Raw genomic sequence first — 6438 nt, 5'->3', positions numbered from 1 at the left:
GGCCCCCAAACTGCATCCCAGACTATACCCATCAGCCTTCAATTATATCCCAAAACCATGCTATTGATCCTCAAACTTCATCACTAAACTTTCCACCAGGTTCTCACCTTCACCCTGAATCCTCCTTCCAACAGACCCTACTCTACCCTCAAACTGCCCTCTAACTCCTAAAAATATCCCCAAGTGCCAGTTCAATGATGCCCAACTTGGTGGGTGGGGAGTATAGCTCAGTGGTAGAGCACATGTTTGGTGTGCACGAGGTCCTGGGTTCAGTCACCAGTGTCTCTGTTAAGGGGGCAGGGATGATGCCCAACTCTAACCCGAAACTACTCTCTAACAATTACAAACCTCACCCCCAAAATTTCCTTTTCAAGAGCCCCCAACTCTGCTTCTAAATACCCTTTTACTACCTTCCCTTGGTCCCATAGCTGCAGCCCCAAACTATACCTCCAAACCACTCTTCAATGACAGCTATACCCAACCTTATCTTAAATTACAGTCGGCCCTCCATATCCAAGGGTCCCACATCAGGGGATACAAAGGCCAATTGTACTATGCCATTTTATATAAGGGACTTGAGCATCTGTGGATTTTGGTATCTTTGCAGGGGTGTCCTAGAACCAATCTCCCCACAGATACTGAGAGATGACTGTATGTGCAACTGCACCCACAAAACATCTTCCAATTTTCTCCAACCATACCACCCAAACCACCCTCCAAGAACTTCCAACTACACCTCCAAATCACCCTCCAGTGAGCCCCCAACCCCATCTCAGTTTTCCCTTTGATGACTCCAACTGTACCCACTTTTCAATGCCCCTAATTACACTCTCAAACTGCCCTCAATAATCCCCAAACATACCCCTAAATCCCTTCAACCACCCCCAAATCTACCCCCAAGCCATCTGTATTAGGTTCCTGTGGCTACTGTGATGAATTACCACAAGTTCAGTGGCTTATAACATAAGAAATTTATTTTCTCAGTTCTGGGGTCCAGAAGACCAAAATCAAGTTGCCAGCAGGGTCATGCTCCCTCCAGAGGCTCTAGGGGAGAATCAGTTTGCTGCCTATTCCTCTTTTAGTGGCTGTCAGCATTCCTTGGCTTGTGGCCACATCAGTACAATCTCTGCTTGATGGTCATATTGCCTTCTTTTCTGTCAAATCTGCCTCCACCTTCCTCTTATGAGGACAGTGGTTACAATTAGAGTCCCCTGGATAATCTAGGATAATCTCCCCATCTCAAAGTGCTTACCTTAATCACATCTGCAAACCACAAAGTCCTCTTTTTTCTTTTCTTTTTTGTTCCATCTAAGGTACATTCAAAGGTTCCAGGAATTAGGGTGTGCATATCTTTGGTGGGGGCATCATTCAGCCTACAACAGTATACCTTTTGGTGCCCAAAGATACACATCCATTCTATGTGAAAAACACATGCACCTCATCCCAACACTCCTGTAATTCCAATCCCTTACAGCATCAACTCAAGTTCAAAAATCTGACTTTAATATCATCAGCTCAAACGTTTCAAATCTCATCATCTAAACCATCTAAATCAGATATGAGACTCGGGGGATGATCTATCCTGAGGCCAAATTCCTCTTCATCTCTGGACCAGTTAAACTAGAAAATAAGTAGGATCTGTTCACAGAACACAATGGTGGTACGTGGGGGAGGGTATAGCTCAAGCGGTAGAGTGCATGCTTGGTATGCACAAGGTCCTGGGTTCAACCCCCAATACCTCCATTATAAAAATAAATGAACCTAATTATCTCCCCAACAAAAATTCTAAAAAAAAAAAACCCATAATGATGGGACAGACATAGGATAAGAATTACAGAGTTTCCTATTCCAAAAGGGATAAAATGGAAGGACAAAAAGATGTCACTGGTCCCAAGTAATTGTGAAATCCAGCAGGGCAAGTTTCATTCAGTTTTAAGGCCTGGGAATAATCCTCTGTAGCTTGAGGCTCTACCTCTGGGCTCACAGCTGTGCCCACGGAGTCATTCTTCATTTCCCTTGAAGGGTAGCACATATTTGCTGCTGAGTAGTTTTAGACTGCATCCTTCCAGTAAAACTTTGGGAGTCCAACATCCTTCCTATGTTTCACCCTGTCTCTGTTTCCTTCAAGCCCATCATGCAGTGTTTCAGGCCATATAACATTCTGAAAACTCTTTTGGGTCACTCATGAAAGTCACAGGGGTTCACATCATTAGACAAGAGAGTCCTCCTCAAATCTTTTCGTGGGCAATCCCATCTCCATTCCTGACTCCTGCTGAGATGGTTGGTAGGATCCATGAGTCACACAGAATCTCCTTAGTACTAGCCAAGGCTGTCCAGCCACACCCTTGGCTTTCTATCCAGACCATACTTTCCTGACAATAAATCTCCAAAATTTTGTGTCTTTTGCAATCTGGACAGTCTGAGAATTTTCCGAATCATCAAATTCTGGATCCATTTTGCTTAATGATTCTTCCCTTAATTGATTTCTTTCCTTTCACATTTTACCATAAGCAGCAAGAAGAAACCAGGTGGTACCTTCAACACTTTCTTTGGAAATCTCATCTAAATATCTAAGTCCATCACTTACCAGCCCTGCTTTCCGCACAACTGTAGGACATAATTCAGCTCAGTTTTCTGCCTTTATATAAGGAGGATCTTCTTTTCTCTAGTTTCCAATAACATGTTCCTTATTTCCTCCTGAGCCCTCACCAGCAGCACCTTTATCATGAATATTTCTACCGACATTATGCTTATGATGATACATGTATTATTCTCTAAGACACTGTATGCTTTTTCTCGGATGTTGTCACTTCCTTCTGAGCCTTCACCAGCAGTGCTTTATTTATTTTTTTAATTATTTTTAATTTTTAAGGGGGAGGTAATTAGGTTTAATTATTTATTTTGATGGAGGTACTGGGGATTGAACCCAGGACCTCGTACATGCTAAGCGCGCACTCTCCCACTGAGCTACATCCACCCCGACCAGCAGTGCTTTTAATACTTATATTGCTACCAACAGTCTGTTCAAGGCAATATGGGCTTCTTCTATCATGTGCCTCAGAATTCTTCCAGCCTCTACCCACTATCCAATTCCAAAACCACTTCATTGAGGGGTGGTAATCAGGTTTATTTATTTATTATTATTATTATTTTTATTTTTATATAACAGAGGTGCTGGAGATCGAAACCATGACCTCATGAATGCTAAGCATGCACTCTACTACTGAGCTATACCCTCCCCCTCATTTTTTAAGGTATTTGTTACAACATGTTATGGACTTAGTTGTGTCCACCTCCCCCCCCCCCACCAATTGATATGTTGTAGCCTTAGCCCCCAATATGACTGTATTTGGAAATAGGGCCTTTAATGAGATAGTTAAGGTTAGAGGAGGTCAGAAGGGTGGGGCCCTGATCCAAAAGGCATCAGGAGAGCACACGCATGAAGCAAAGGCCCCATGAAGACACAGCAAAAGAGCAGTCATCTGCATGTCAGGAAGACAGCTCTCATCAGAAACCAACCCAGATGGCACCTTGATCTTGGACTTCTAGCCTCCAGAACTGTGAAAAAATTAATTTCTGTTGTTTAATGCACCCAGTCTATGGTATTCTGTTATGGCAGCCCAAGCAGAATGAGACACAGGTACCAACATCTATATTAGTTTCCTGTGGCTGCTGTAACTAATTACCACAAATTTCATGGCTTAAAAATATAAGAAAATCTATTCTTTCACAGTTCTGGGGGTCAGAAGTCCAAAACCAGTTTCACTGGGCAAAATCAAGGTGTCGAGCAGGGCGGTACTCTCCCCAGAGACTCTAGGGGAGAATCTGTTGCCTCTTCCAGCTTATGGTGACTGCCAGCATTCCTTGGCTTGTGGCTATATCACTACAATCTCTGCCTCTGTGGTCACATTGCCTTCTCCTTTTCTGTTTGTCAAATCTAGCTCTGCTTTCCTCTTATAAGGATGCTTGTGATTACAATTAGGTTCCATTCAGATAATCCCAAAATTCTTAATTTAATCATACCTGCAATTTTTTTTGCCATATAAGGTAACATTTACAGGTTCCAGGGATTAGGACATGGACATCTTTGAGGGGGGCATTAGTCAGCCTACCACACCATCCCATAACAGTTAACAACTCTATTAACAACTCCTTGAACTATCTTACAGAAGATAAAACTCTATCTCTAAACACTTCCCATAGTCCCACCAACTGCATCCCAAATTATCTTCCATTCCCCAACTATATTCCCAATTTACCCTCCAATAGCTCCCACTTGCACTTTTTTTAAAATTGAAGTATCGTTGATTTACAATATTGTGTTCACCTACACTCTTAAACAGTCCTCTAGCAGCCCCACTCCTCCTGAAGCCCTTCACAAGATCCTTTAGTTGTGTGCAAACTGTCCTGTAATAGACCCCAATCTCATCCCAAGCCATCATCGATCACCACTCACATCTCTCCATAAACATCCCCACCTTCACCAACTAACTGCCCTCTCTTCTCCCTACATATCTCCTGTTCACCCCACCCTACAGTTGTGTTGCAATGAAACCCCAGCTGCCAGAAAGAGAGAGAGAGCAGCGTTGAAAGAGTTGTGAAGTTGTGAGCAAGAGATTAAGAGAGAGAGAGAGAGAGAGAGAGAGAGAGAGAGAGAGAGAGAGAGAGAGATTGAGGATGGGCTTATTGTGCAGGGTGTGTGATGAGGAAACACTTGTCATGGTGATATATGGGATGTGTATGAGGCTGGTGTGTGCAGAACTGGGGTGTGCAACAGGATAACGAAGCTGTGGGTCTGATGTTATAAATTTTTTCTCCAAGTCTGCTGCAAGTCTTTTAACTTTGTTTGTAGCATCTTTAATCAGATTATAGTTTTATATTTCGATGTAGTCAAACTGGAGAGATAGTGGAGTGTGGTAGTAAACAGTTCCTGGGTTCCAATCCTAGGTTTTATAAATTGGGGTGACCTAGGGCAAGTGACTTAACTTTGCTGTACCTTGGTTTCCTAATTTGTAGGTTGGGATAATAAATGGAAGCCTTCTCGGAGGTCTGTTGTGAGGATTAAAATGAATTAATACAGATAGAGTGCCAAGAATGACCAATAAATGTTGCTTGTTGTTACTTTTCTTTATATCTTTTACTTTTTGTATCCGGTTTAGGAACGCCTTCTTTTTGCCAAAGACTTAAAAATATTCTCCAAAAATATTTTGTTCTGATGTTTTTTATAGGTTTTGTTGTTGTTGTTGTTTAGGTCTTTAGCCAACCAGGAATTAATTTTTCTGAATTGAGTAAATTAGGAACCTAATCTCTCCCCTGAAAAGACAGTCATTTCTCCCCAAACCATTTTAGTAAATACCCATTTCTCTTCCAGTGACTTGAAATATCACTTTTGTCACTTACTAATTCCCACAAATACCTAGGTCGATTTTTGGATTTTTTTTTCTGTACCACTGATTTAGTTTTCTATTCCCACTTCCGTATCACAATGTTTTAATTACTAGAGCTCTGTCATATATTTTAAATATGGTAAGATGATGCCCTCCTCTTTCTTCTTCTTTTATAAAATTAGATATTCTTTTTAAAAAATATTTTATTTATTTGTTGCTGTATTATTTAATTATTTTATTTTGGTGGGGGTGAGGGGAGGTAATTAGATTTATTTATTCTGAGAGGAGGTACTGGGGATAGAACCCAGGACCTGGGCCATGCTAAGCATGCACTCTACTACTTGAGGTATCCCCTCCCCCTTAGATATTCTTTTTTTATTGAAGTATAGCTGATTTACAATGTATTAGTTTCAGGTGCACAGCAAAGTGATTCAGTTATACATATATATATTCTTTTTCATTTTCTTTTTTGTTATAGGTTATTATAAGATATTGAATATTGTTCCCTGGGCTAAACAGTAGGTCTTTGTTGTTGATCTATTTTATAAATAGTAGTCTGTATATGTTAATCCCAAACTCCTAATTTATCCCTCCCCCCATAAAATTAGATATTCTTGCATATTTAAGATACCATAGGAATTTTAGCATCAGGTCTACAAGTTCCATTTTAGAACTTTTTTGGCAATGTATTGATTTTTTAAAGATTAATTCGGGAAAGAATTGTCATCCTTATTATGTGGATAATGTTTGTGTGTGAGTGTATGGGTTTGTGTGTGTTCACCAAGCCAACCTGGGAAATAAGGGTGCCAATACAAAGGGGGTAAAGCAAATGAGAGCTCATGATGGTCCAACTGATGTGAGTTTCTGATGGTCCAACTCATGGGCATGGTCTTGGGATGTTGGGAGGGATACAGGGAAGGTTGTTGGTCCGGGTGTTTTGTGAGCTGACTGTGCACCTGAAGGTATGGGTGGGACCCTCTGCTGTGTGCGAGATGGCTTGCATGTATCTAGCACACAGAGGAGCTCAATAAGTGTTGAATCAGTGAACCAA

The sequence above is a fragment of the Vicugna pacos genome, chromosome X, assembly GCF_048564905.1.
Source record: "Vicugna pacos chromosome X, VicPac4, whole genome shotgun sequence".
Lineage (NCBI taxonomy): Eukaryota > Metazoa > Chordata > Mammalia > Artiodactyla > Camelidae > Vicugna > Vicugna pacos.
This window is presented reverse-complemented; position numbering follows the sequence as displayed.